General features: G+C 42.1%; 1 protein-coding gene across 4 annotated transcripts in view; it reads left to right on the top strand.

The window, feature by feature from the left end:
* Positions 1-12,621, top strand: part of MEF2A (myocyte enhancer factor 2A) — a 193,888-nt gene that overhangs the window by 124,383 nt on the left and 56,884 nt on the right. The gene's annotated exons all lie outside the window — the stretch shown is intronic.

Below are 12,621 nucleotides of genomic sequence, written 5' to 3'. Positions count from 1 at the left end.
TTTTAGAACCAGAAGGAAACCAAATCATACACTAAAAGTCAACCACCTGCTATGGCATATTTAAATTTTATTACAAAAAATATTTTTGCCATGACTTGTTTGCATACTGTATATAGAGGTGAATGCATAACGATTCAAAATAAATTCTTAGTCTCTTAAATTCTTGTATTCTGTGAGTGGTGGGGTGTTGGCACAGGTGGTAGGGTGTGGTAGGATGTGGTGGGTTTGTGAGGGGGGTGTGTGGGGGGCATTGGGTATGTTGGGGGTTATGTATATGTGGGGAGTTTGTGGGGGCAGGGTGTGGGCATGAGAGAAGGTGGGGGGTATGGGGACCCATGCATCTCTCCCATGGTGCAGCAGCAGGCAGGACGCTCAGGGCACAGGGGCCTGGTGGGGCACGGCTCCGGCCAGTGCTGTACATTGCAGCGAGGGGTGCCGCCTCCCTTGGGTCGCCTGTATCACCGGTGCTCCTTGCCACTCGCACGCAGCTCCTGCACTTGCCAGGCATGGGAGGGAAGCCCTGCACACTGGAGCTGGCTGCCTTTCGTGTTGGGCTACAGTAGCATACTGTATGTTGAGGGGCTGCATTACTCCCAGTCTTCAGCAGCGCCCATAATGCATGCTGATCATACAGGTTATCTTCTGTGATGTAAAAATGCTGCATGCCAGTGGTCCACAGTATCAAACAAATGTTATTTTTCATTAAACTTAGTTAAATTTGGCATCTCTAAAACAAAACCCATATTAAAGCCTATAAGTTGTTCTTTAAATGTGAAAAAAAACACATGCTTGCAAAAGTATTTGCAATATTTTATTTCAAAGTTTCCTGTTCCTTCAGCGTGTAATTTCAGGAATCTGGGAATTTTCATAAGACCAAGGTTTCGAAGCCAAAGTAGAACTCTTATTTCTTCTACCCACAGTCACCCAAAATGAATCCATTCTGGTTTTTATACTGAGTCCATATATCCTGGTGTAGTATTTGAAAGTATAGTTTGTGCTGTGTGGGCATGCAAAATAGAAGTTGTTTACATTGATTATTGTCACAGTATTTTGATTCACTCTTCGGGGTGCCAGCTCGTGTTGTTTGATTTCAGTGATTATACAATACAGCTGCTGGCTCAGTTCAGATGGAAAGCAAATTGATTGTATTGCCAAGTAGATATTTATACTTTTCTCATAAATATTTTTTGCATGACCTGTAGTGAAGCACAACTGCCTTCAGTAAGCTGCCAAACTAGAGAAGATAGCATGTGCTTTGGATCTTGTTAAGGGTGGCTTTGTGTTGGAGTTGTGTGTAAAAACTGTGGTGCCTCTCCTCTTCCATCTGTCTGGTACAGTAGTTCCAAGGTTGCTGTTGCCACGATGGCACTGGCCAGTCACTCGAGTGGTTTGTGTTCAGTCCTTCGCAATCTCCTGTGTGCTTTGAATAAATCACTTCGACTCTTGGGGCCCCAGTTCCCCAGTCCATTTGTCCCTGCTCCAGAATAAGTATTATAAGACTGCTTTTTTTTTCTCTCCCATGACTCAGATGTTTTTTGTAAATGTGTCCATTCAGCACCATGGAAGTCACTTAGGGCCGGTTCATAGTTTTTTTGGGAGGTATATCTGCCACTTGTGGACCTAGTAACATACGGTTAAATGTTTAAATAACCTATGTTACACCCTTTCCAGGGCCTAAATGCTCATTTTGAAGTTTCTGTGTAATGCAGCTGTGTTGATGTTCTGAAGGAAGGTGCAGTGATTTGCCATGAGTAAGCAGACCCCAGGAAACTCATTTTTATATTAGTGAATAGGCAGAGTTAACAAATCATAACCCTGTCGGAGGGATGATTTAATAATCCACTAAACTGTATAGAAGGTGAAAGGAAAAAATTATGAACCCTCAGCCTTTGAGAGTTTGGCTTAACCTTCTCTGTGGAAACTGTGTGTTGTCAAGACTGGCAGATTATAGCATGTCTTAAGCCTTGAGATCATGACGGTCACTAAGGCATTGTCTCGAATAGGTCAACAGCTGCATTTTTTATGTCGATGATGTACCAGATCATTTTACTGAAGCAGCCCTCAAAATTTGAAACAAAAATCTATCTGTTTGGAGCCTTTCCTCCATATCCCTTGCACTTTTAAGTACTTGTAATGCTTTGAGTGAAGAGTCCTACACTATAAAGTTATGAAATTATGCAGCAATTGTTGTGTTATTTCTTTTAAATCAGTGTATATTTCGCACAAAAACTCATTCGAGCTAGCCCTTAAGCTGTGTACAGCATCTGCTGTACAACTTTCAGTATGTTTTATTTTTACAAACAGATTTAAATCCCGAGTGCAGTCTTTATCGTATCTCAGTGGAATTTGACAGCTAGCTTTAATCCTTGGAGAGCTACAGATACATGTTAAAATTTGCCAGATATTGGAAATGTTCCAGCTTTGGAACAAGAAACTGTCTTTTGCTAGACAGTGGTGCACAACAGGGACACTGATAAGCTTTCAGGCAATAGACCTTCCTGCATCCAAGATTGATGAATAGCTCTGCCTGTAGTGGAATGTAATGGGACATTACGGAAATGGCCAGTTCTGGTAGTTTGTGAGCTGTTATTTTACAGACAGCTTAATTTCTTACTTCTCTAAAACAATAGAATGGATAGTGACTCCCACAGAAAACTTCTCTACAACATACGGTATTACTGTGTTTGGGACTGAGTTCCCTGTACCAAACTTTGCATCGTAGAATGAATGTGACCCTTGCATATTCTGGGCATTCTGTCCTAAGCCTTTTTTTAAAATGGACTTGCTACAAATTGTGGCCAATATAGGAATATTTTGAGTGGTAAAATACATATTTTCCTGTTTGCTTAGAGGAAATGTTTACTTTTGCATACTGATTGTTTTCATGGGCAGATTTTGGGTTTTGGTGAACTTGTGGTCTGTCTGCAAGTCTCAAAAGCATTGTGAAAGCAATACTTATGTTTATCATTGAATTTAGTATATTGTATTCAAATCTAATCTTTTGTGTAGGACTGTTTGTATATCTCAGTGAAAGTTCAAGTACTGGAATTTGCTAAATTAATGTTCTTATCTATGTACTGATGTATTCAATTTGATGTATACCTTTATGTCCGTTACTGATTGTTCTGTAGGTTTACAAGCTTGCTTTTATTATAGGTTGCTTTTAGTCGTATTTAAAATTTGCATTTGAAATTCTGGTCAAAATAGTAAAATGCTGATTGGTAATGTTAAAAACTGTTGCTCAGTTGCGAGCGTATGTCTGCTTGCAGTACTGAAAGGCTGGTCTTAATTAGCATCTTAATTTGAAGGGAGACAAATACCTTGCTGATAAGATTTGGAGGTGAATATAATTGGCGGAATCGTGATCGCATCTGAAGACAGAAATGATGAGAGACCTGGAGATACTACAAAGCAAAGAATTTTATCTTGAAAAAGTGTAGCTAATGCCTCTTTGAGGAAGAGGAGTATTCTTGAAATACACTTGTGTAGCAGGAGAAGGAAGCCTTGGAAGAGGTCATACTGAAAAGGTTTGAGCTGCTAGAGAACAGCGAAACAGAAACATAGATGCAGTTTTGAGCTGGATAGGCAAAAACATCATGTCGTTGAGCAGAGACACCGCGCTCCACTTCCAGTGCTGCACTTGGGATTCAGTTTTGCTCCAAGGGGAAAAACACGTTTTCTTTAATAGTGCGGGTCCAAGCCTTTTGTTTGGAGTATCGGGTTGTAAAATTGGAGGTGTTCAGGAACAAAAAAAAGCTCTCTGGGTAGAGGACCTGACCTACAAGAAGATTAAATGCTAAATGCATGCAACTTTCAGTGGCTAAGGGGATAAAGCATAGTCCACAAATACTTGAGTGGTGTAAACACAAAGGGGAGAGAACAAATTATACATAATATAAAGTACAGAAATACTGCTCGAAGCAATGGGAATGAAATTTAATTATGAAGGAGAGTTTAACCTGGTTACAGGGTCGTCATCTTCACAGTGACATGTTATAGGAAGTAAAATAATTAAGCATTAAACATACTGTCAGCACTGTATTATAAGCAAAGTCTGTAGTGGTACATATATTTAAGTTTGCCCGACACTTTCCAACTGAAGCCAACTGTTTTCAGTTGCTTGTCAGTTTGCCAGACTTTAGCCATTTGGACTGATATTTTCCATGCTTAATCTCTATCTAATAACTGAATTTTTGGACTGTTTTAGTGAAAAAAAAATTCAGTTATACCTATTTTCCTTCTAAGCTCATTCTCAGATGGCTTTCCCAGTGGTAAAATGTTTTCCAGATGTTTCATTGAGCAGCTCTAGCTCCTCCATGTTTGGGGGCAGGAGCTATACGTTTGCTGCCAGATAGTTGCCTTTTGTTGTCCTCATTTAAAATTTATCTGGATTCAGCAATTATGAGCCCCTGAAAATTTCGACATGCTCAGTAGAGTTTGTTAGAAGCTGTCCATCTGACCATGTTTCATCTCCCATTCAGCTTCCTGTGCAGTAAGTAGAGTTGGTCAGTGAAGCTGGAAAATGAAGTTTTATAGCAAGTTACTTTTTGTCTTGCCCTTGGGTGTTCTGCTGCTGGTGCCACTGCCTGAGCTAAATAAAAAGTAGGACTTTAAAACAGCAGTGTCCAAGAGGAAAACATTCAGGTCACATCTAAGACAAGCAGCTAAAAACTTGCCGCTTACTGCTTAGAGTCTCTGATGCGAGCTGTGCCATTAGAACCAGCAGACATCGGAGTGTGCAACTACCTGGAAGCCATGTTTTTCTACAGAGCAGTTTAGGCTGTCAAAAAAGGCTGCCTCTGGCTTGCCTTTGGGAAAGCTCTTGTGGAAGCCCTACAGCATGAGTGCCTGAAAAAGAAGAGATGGGAATCCCATAATAAAGCAGGGGACTCTACAGCATCATTTACCTGAGAACAACAGCTCCTCTGGAGAGTTATTTCCTTTGGCCATAACTGGTTAATCGGAAGCAAAAAAAAAAAAAATAGTGGCTAACGCAGCTCTAGTTACTCTAATATCACATTGTAATGCTGAAGTGATGATGTAGCTGTAATGGTCCAGGAAACATGCAAGATGCCGGATATTGCCCACAAAAATTCTTGCTTCTAGCACCGCATGGGATTCTTGCTTCTCCAGAGGCTGATCAGCAAACTAATGTCCGTCTACAGAGCCCTTGCCAGTTCTTTCCCTGTCCCTTCTGACAAGGTGGTGCTTGCTGGTAATTTCTCCCAGGTGGAGGGGAAGGCTTGTTTGCATATCTGCTGGATATGCTTTTGGGGGAGAAGCTCATGAGGAGAGCAGGCAGCATTCACATACTTCGTTTAGCCCAAATAGCAGTGGTCACCAGCTGCAGTCCCCCCATGGCCTTTCTCCAAATAGGCAATCTCCTAGGTTTACAGTAGGAGTGTGCAAAACGGGCAGTATTCGATTCGGGTTTGGATTTGGCCCAAATCGGGGACAGTGATTCAGTTGGTTGATTTGGATCAACTAATTTGATTTGGCCAAATCTGAATCTGAAGATTCGATGCTGATTTGGAGAATCAGCAGTTGGGACATACGCACAGCTTTAAAAGCTTTTTTTCTACGTACCTCGAGGTTCCGGCACGGCTTGTGATCGCAGCGGTGCTGGGGCGGAAGGAGCATCCCACAGAAGTGCGGGGGACCCTCCACGTGTTCGGCAGCAAACCGGGAAGTGGATATGGATTTCTGGTCTGCTTTCAGGTCTGCTGCGGAGCACGCAGGGGGCCCTTGCACCCCCCCAGCTTGGTGAATGTCTCTGAATCGATTTGGAGGGTTTCGATTCAATTTGGAGAGACTAAAGGGTCTCCTGATCCTATCTGGATTCGGTGTTTCGGCCACCAAATCGAATCAGGGACCGAAGCTTTGCGCAGCCCTAGTTTTCAGCCTTTAACTCGATGGTGGTGAAAGGGCTGTGGCTGTTTGTCAGCTGTGGAGAAGGTAGAGTCAGTTTGAGGCATGGCTTCAAAATTTTTGGGGGCATCATGCGTGATATGACGCATGAAATACAAGTTGTGGGGCAAGCAGGCCATGACAGCCTGACTCAGGATAAAAGCAAATGGGTACTGGATCTACTACAGAGAACTGTTTGACCCCTCCACTGCTTTCACATGATTTTGTCAGTCAGCTCTAGCTTTACCATTCGACAAACCATACTAGAATATTTTTGGAGAAGGCAAATATTATTCCAATCATTATACTGCTCTGAAATTGGCCACAAATATACAGTAGCTGCCAGGTCTGGATAATGCTTCCGTTTCCCTTGTGGAGAGCGAGGGTATCGTATATGCTTTGTGACTGCAGTTGCTCCCAGGTGGCAGATACTTCATTTTTCTTTTTCCACTGAGAAGTCAGTGGCTGATCTGGGTGTTGATGTGATGTGTTGCAGTACCTTGTGGCCTGTCTGCCTGTTCAGGTAGGACTATTCACTTGGCTGTTTACATGTGGACCACTAATAAGAAAACTGACTACCTGTTGTTATAATAACCTGATAGGTGAGCAACCGCAGAAAGATGTACAGTAGCACTAAAACTCCTACTTGACATTATGCAACACCATGCGTTCAGGTTTGCAGGGGCAGCGGCTGGAATCACCTTTCCAAGCACACCTTGGAGTATCTCCGTGTCTTCATATAGGAGTGGCTAAACCCTCTCAGCTCCTCCCTAGGTTTGTGCAAGGGGCCAGTAGAATAAACCTAAAAGCTGTATGATATGGTCTCTGCCAGCAAGTCCCTTATGCTGCTCGCTGTGTCAGTCTGGATGTGAGCTGAAGTAGGCATGTGGGCACTGCAGTTGCTGAGGAGCAGGTACTGCAGCCCCTTCAGCTGGTCCTATACAGCATATAGGAAACTTTCAGCTGCCAGCTGAAGCAGGAAGTGGTGATTGGGTGACACTGCCTCTTACATGCTGGATATATATCTGAGCAGAGAGAACTCCCTGCTAACATTTTTTCTTTATGACCCCAGCTTAGCACAGGTGTGTGCTTCCAGGTTATACCCAGGAGTGAATTAGCATTGTATGGTACTTAAGGGTCCAAAGCCATCCAGCTAGGATGAGGGATGATCAACTGAATAATTCCCTTGCTGTGCCTGCTGAACAGACAACTGGGAACATGCAGACTCCCTTCCAAGAAGTGAGTGAACTTCCTGGGAAAATCCAGGGTGGGAACATCACTTTCTTCAAGACTTCAGGTAGAAGGAGCACCACTTGACGGCAGTGTACTTAGATCTGTGATTCGGCAAGGCCATGACTGCAGATTCCGGGAGCGGTACTGTGAGCTCATCTTCCACCCACTCGCTCCTGCTTTCTGCGCACCAAGTGCCCCAAACCCCAAGAATAACAGTAATGCAGCAGCTGTTTGGTGCACCCAGCACCCTCTTCCAGTCTTAGGTAAACTTCTTATGCTCAGTGCCATGTGAATGGCAGCACCATTACATGCATTTGATATTTGGCACGTGTGGAAGCAGTGCCTCTTTCTAGTTCAGTTGGAGTCAGTATAGACGCACCCAGTTTCTAACAAGTGTGTGTGCGCATATGCATTTCAACAGCAGTTGCGGGAAGGCAATAAATGAATGGGTTTTACTGGAGTGTGAAAGCAAACCAAGACAGTGTGCTGTTCCTGGCTGGAGACTGGGTGAAGGATGTACCAGGTCTCATTGGGTGTATGAAGAGGAAGTTGGGAGGAGTTGTGTGAAAGAAAACACCTTTTTGTACCCTTTAACTTTTCTTTTGTTTTTGCACATAACGAAAGAATAAAAACTGAGTGGAGGTTGGTGGTATTGTCCCAACCTATGTTAGGTTTGCCAACTTTTCACAGAACAGTTCTACCCAGATGTTTTTCAGATTTTCTCTTTCTGCTCAGTAGGTGCTGCTTGTTTGGTGTACACACTGAAGGTGGTAGGCATGGATGGTATAGGAGGCATTATTGTAAAAGGGAAGTACTGTGAAGATAATAGATCACAGGAACTGCAACTGGAACCCAGGCCACAAAACAGAAGAGAAATTGGGGATGACATTTTTCAGTTTTTTGACTTGTAAATCAGTTTCCTAAATTAAAGTTGGGGCTTATTGAGAGTGACTGAGTAATAGACTACAAAGCTGTTTACTTTGATTGCCCTCAGGAAAGCAGGGGAATGATCAAGTGCCACCCCCATACTCCTCCCGAAAGTGGGACAAGAAGGAGAAGCTAAACAATGCATTTACTGTGTCGTGGGTGACAGTAATAAGACACATGTGGTTGGGAGCCAATATCATGCACTAGTAAGGAGGCGGTGGTGTCAGACTCCAGTAAATAAAGGGATACAAAACTGACACGAACAGCAAGCAGTAAAACTTAAACAACCACAATTTTCTGCTTGTGTTTTTAAACCGCCTTTATGTGTTAGGGGAAATCATTTTGAAGATGAAGGGGAGGCTGGAGGTAGGAGAAAGGCCAAATTAATCCTAGAGGCTGCCGCCTGGTTGAATAGTCTCCTAGGCTGGGCTCTTCTCATTAGCATGTGGATGCAACCTGCAGCCCCTCCTTCATCTGCCCCAGTCAGTGGTAGAACAGCTCAGTTGCTTACTCCCTTACTAATTATGGGTGACAGCTGTGCCAGCTTGTTTGGCACAAGAGCCAGGCATGTTGGCGGCTGCACTTGATCAAAAAGGGGAGTAGACCTGACGTTTGAGTGGACGGTAGCAAGAGGCAGCACAGTAGGGCAGGAAGGGCCAGGAGGGGTGGCTCCTGAGCTACAACAAATGCACCCTCTTCCCTCCCTCTGACCACACAGAAAACCCAGTCCCAGGGGTGTCAGGCAGCCACACTTGCCTGCCCTACCAATACCACCAAGTCTGTCGTACTAAAGCAAATAGCACTTGAGACAGCATGTAGATGCCCAGCACTGTGCACGCACCCTCCCCGAGCCTGTGCCACCTCCTCGGCCACCTCTCAGGAGGGTTTTAAAAATTTTTTAGAAGTATTTTATTGTTGTTGCTGCTGTCACTCCCGCTAAATCCTCCAGCACACAAGCCAGCCGAATTAAGATGGTACACCAGACTTCACTCCTGGCTTTCTTGGATTAGAGACCTCGACATGCGTTTATCATAGGTGTTTATTCGTCCCTTCACAAGGAAGGTAGTGGAAGCATCTCAAAAGTGACTTTCAACAAGATTGTACAAAGTACCTGAACGTATGTGCCTCTCTGTGACGGGATCCTAGTAGTCTTCTCTTCACCACTTCCTTGATTCATCATTGGCTTTCTCTAACTTTTGTGAACTTCAAAAGTTTTACTTGAAAGACAGACAAATAAAGGCTTTTTTTGTAAAGCTGAAAACGTTCCAGGGTGACCGGTGTTTGAAAAGAGGTTTTGGATGCATTTTATATTATAAATCTGTTAACCGCTGTGGTGGATAGATGGAGTGTTTCAAATTTTGGAGAAAGGAGAAGAAAAGAGTTGGGGCAAGGAATTGTGAGATGGTTGAATTTGAGGGAGTTGGCTTGAATGGAGGATAAAAGGAGATTTCAAGGGCTCATCTAGGACTGAATCAACACCTCTAGTAGGGTTTATCCCGGTTGGTGTGGCAGAGCCTTGGGTTTGTACCAGCGCTGTAGCTTTCCTCTGCAGGAATAAAACACTTAGCTAATCTTACAAGGAAAAAAAAAAAAAGTTGATTTCCTGTTTTTGGTTCAGAAAAATATTGGGTATCTTGCAGATCGTCTGAATATAACTTTTGAACCCTTTCTAGCTAATCCATCACGATCATCTTCATGCAGTGTTTCCTCAGATATGTCATTACAACAAAATCAATCCAAAACCATTAGTCATAATAGTTACATACTTCATTTTTACATAGTGGAACAAAGCCATTTTAAATCTTCTGAGTCATTCTGCATTATCAAGATTTATCACAGCTTGCTGGGACATTTATACAATGATTTTTTTGCAGCACAATTATGCTATTGTTTTTACTCAATATTAAAGTGTATACAAGTTTTGCACCTGCTGTGTTACTTAGGAATCGTCATGGTGAATTTCTTATGATAAGAATCAGTGTAATTTTTAATGTAATTGCTTACTTCAGTATTTTATCCAGAGTAACATCTAAGCTACAAAAACCCAGTTGTTGGGGCACAGTATGGTGGATTGGCAAGTATGCATCAGAAACTAGTTTTCGGAAATCATCAGAGGACAATCTGTAGGAAAGATGCAAATACTAGAGAGTAACTGTATTGGCCAGACATTCTCCTTACCTAATGCGTTAGAAGGTGGTGATTAGTACTATTTCTGCTGTTGCTTAGACATCCTTTCAGAGCACATGAAATGCAAGCCGTTTCCTCTTTTTAGTAAGAACATTTTAATACTGTATCTGAAAAACTCTGATAAAAGAAATATTCTATTTTGTACATTCTCTTTACCTTTACAATATGTTTTCACATCTATGACCATGAAATGGTTTACGTGCAACAGTGATAGACTCCCATGTCTGTACGTGACCAAAGGATGGTTGGGTCTCGCCTCCTCTTTTCTAACATAGCTCACTTGCAGAGGTCCAGCATTTTTTCAGCCTCTGTGATCGCAGCTAGGAAAGAAGTTGGGGAGGATTGCTGTTTTACAGTCCGTGCAGAAGTACAAGTTTTAGCCGTCGAGAATAGGGAGGGTGGAGCCAGAACTTGTTTATGGAATATTTCTTTCCTGCATACACGCAGACGAGTTCCCAGTAGCTGTGACCTTTCTGGGTTTTTTTGTTTTTTTTTAATTGAGCGAGCGCCTGTTATCATGTCTAACTTCATAGCTTGTGAGAAAACCAAGGCTGGCCTCTCTCCCACAGGTCTGGCCTGGCCTTGTTAACAGATTACAGCATTCCACTTGTTAGTACCAGCCACACAGGAGAAGCTTTTTATTATTACGCTACCAGGCTGTGATAAAGCAGGCAGTCTTTTTATGGTAGTTAAGTCCTCAAAGTGACAGTTCATGTTTTGATGATAAGGAGACAGAGCTCTGGATGTCAACCATAGACTTGGATTTATCTGTAATAGTCAACCGGAGCTTTAAGTTCCCTCCACAATGACAGGAGCCCTATCTGGAGTGAGGGTTTCCAGAATCTTAAACTGGAGATACTGAGGCCTTTTCCTTCCTCATGAGTCCACGCAGGGTTAACCCCATTGCTATCTGAATAAAAATAGCTATTACAAAGAGGGTGGATGCTTTTTTCTTTTTTCTTTTTTTGCCTAATATGTGCACTTTACATGAATATTTTGTGTTCAATTTATAAACTTCAATCGGGGGAGAAGGCAGAAGGGTTAGAAGGCTGAGGAAATAGAAGTGCACTTTAAAGTTTTCATTTAAACCGTGTTGATGATTTTGAGCATTACAGTATGAAATTCCTAGGTTTTGTCTGTCATTATTCTTGCTAATGGAATATTTGGAAAATTAATTTGAAATATAGACATGTCGCAGTATTTTAAACGGAGCGTAGATAGCCGTGAGAGCTCCAACCTAGACCCTAATTTGTAGTTCTTTCAAGGCTTTCTCTTTCTAACTTTCTGTTTCATGCTCCCCTATATTATGACAGTATGTAGTTGCAGTTGCTAAAGGTGTGCAGAGCACCGTTTGTGTATTCTGCAGCTGACGCCCCTGTAAAGCAAGACCTAGTCCAATGCTAATTATAGAAGTCTATAGATTATAAGGCTTCAGTGTAATCCAGATTATACAGTGTTAACATTTTCTCTGCTGATATCAAAGTGTAGAGGACTGGCAGCCTGAACTTGTTGAGAAGGGCTGGGAGGGATAACAGCCTCCGACCTTCAGAGTCCTAAACAGCAGGTCCTTGTATGGCTAAGTCCATATAAGTGTCCACCTGATTGGTTAGACCAGGAGAGATCAGCGCTGTGACAGGTGTTAGAGAAAGCTACACCTGTTTTCCCCATATGCTGATTTAGTGATTGCATTTTTGTGGGAGTTCCAGACACTGTGTGTGGGATAGGCAGCACATGCCAAGTAACATGAGAAGGAATTATATCTTGCTAATGATGACCTGTGATCTTTAAGGATTTCATATAGTATAACTGAATTTTGTGGAGTGCTGCATTAATATTCAGAAGTGAAGCTAAGTAGTGTATTTATTGCTTGCTCACATACAGATGCTACATAAAGCTGGATTTATACATTTATTCATCTGAAAACTAGAAAATAAAATATATGAAAAAATCATGGGATTGATATTTTTCATTTTAAAATGCTCATTTTTGACCAGAAAGTCAGAGTCCTACAAACTTACTTGAGAGAGTTCATGAACGTAATTAATGCTGTGCAGAATATCAGAGCCCGGATTCTGATTCCATGCAGGGGGGTTAGACTGAACCCACTCAAATTTAAGAATATTTTGTCAGTTTGAATTAAAAAGCCCTTTGTCCCAATCCTTTCTTCAAGCCTTTACATTTACATTTTTAAATGTATGTGAAATTTATATATTTTATATTTTCCTTTTGAAAAAAATCATATTAACAGTCTGTCCCTATATGTACAAGATGTTCATCTTCTGTTGAAAACAAACAAGAAACAAGCTAGCGTGTTCTGTTTTTTAACTGATAAGTATTAAAAAAAAAAAAAAAAAAAAAAAAAAAAAA

This window comes from Gavialis gangeticus, unplaced genomic scaffold (assembly GCF_001723915.1).
Source record: "Gavialis gangeticus isolate Ggan-Ray unplaced genomic scaffold, GavGan_comp1, whole genome shotgun sequence".
In the NCBI taxonomy this organism is placed as follows: domain Eukaryota; kingdom Metazoa; phylum Chordata; order Crocodylia; family Gavialidae; genus Gavialis; species Gavialis gangeticus.
Note: the sequence above shows the minus strand (reverse complement) of the source record. Positions and strands in the feature narration are given on the sequence as shown.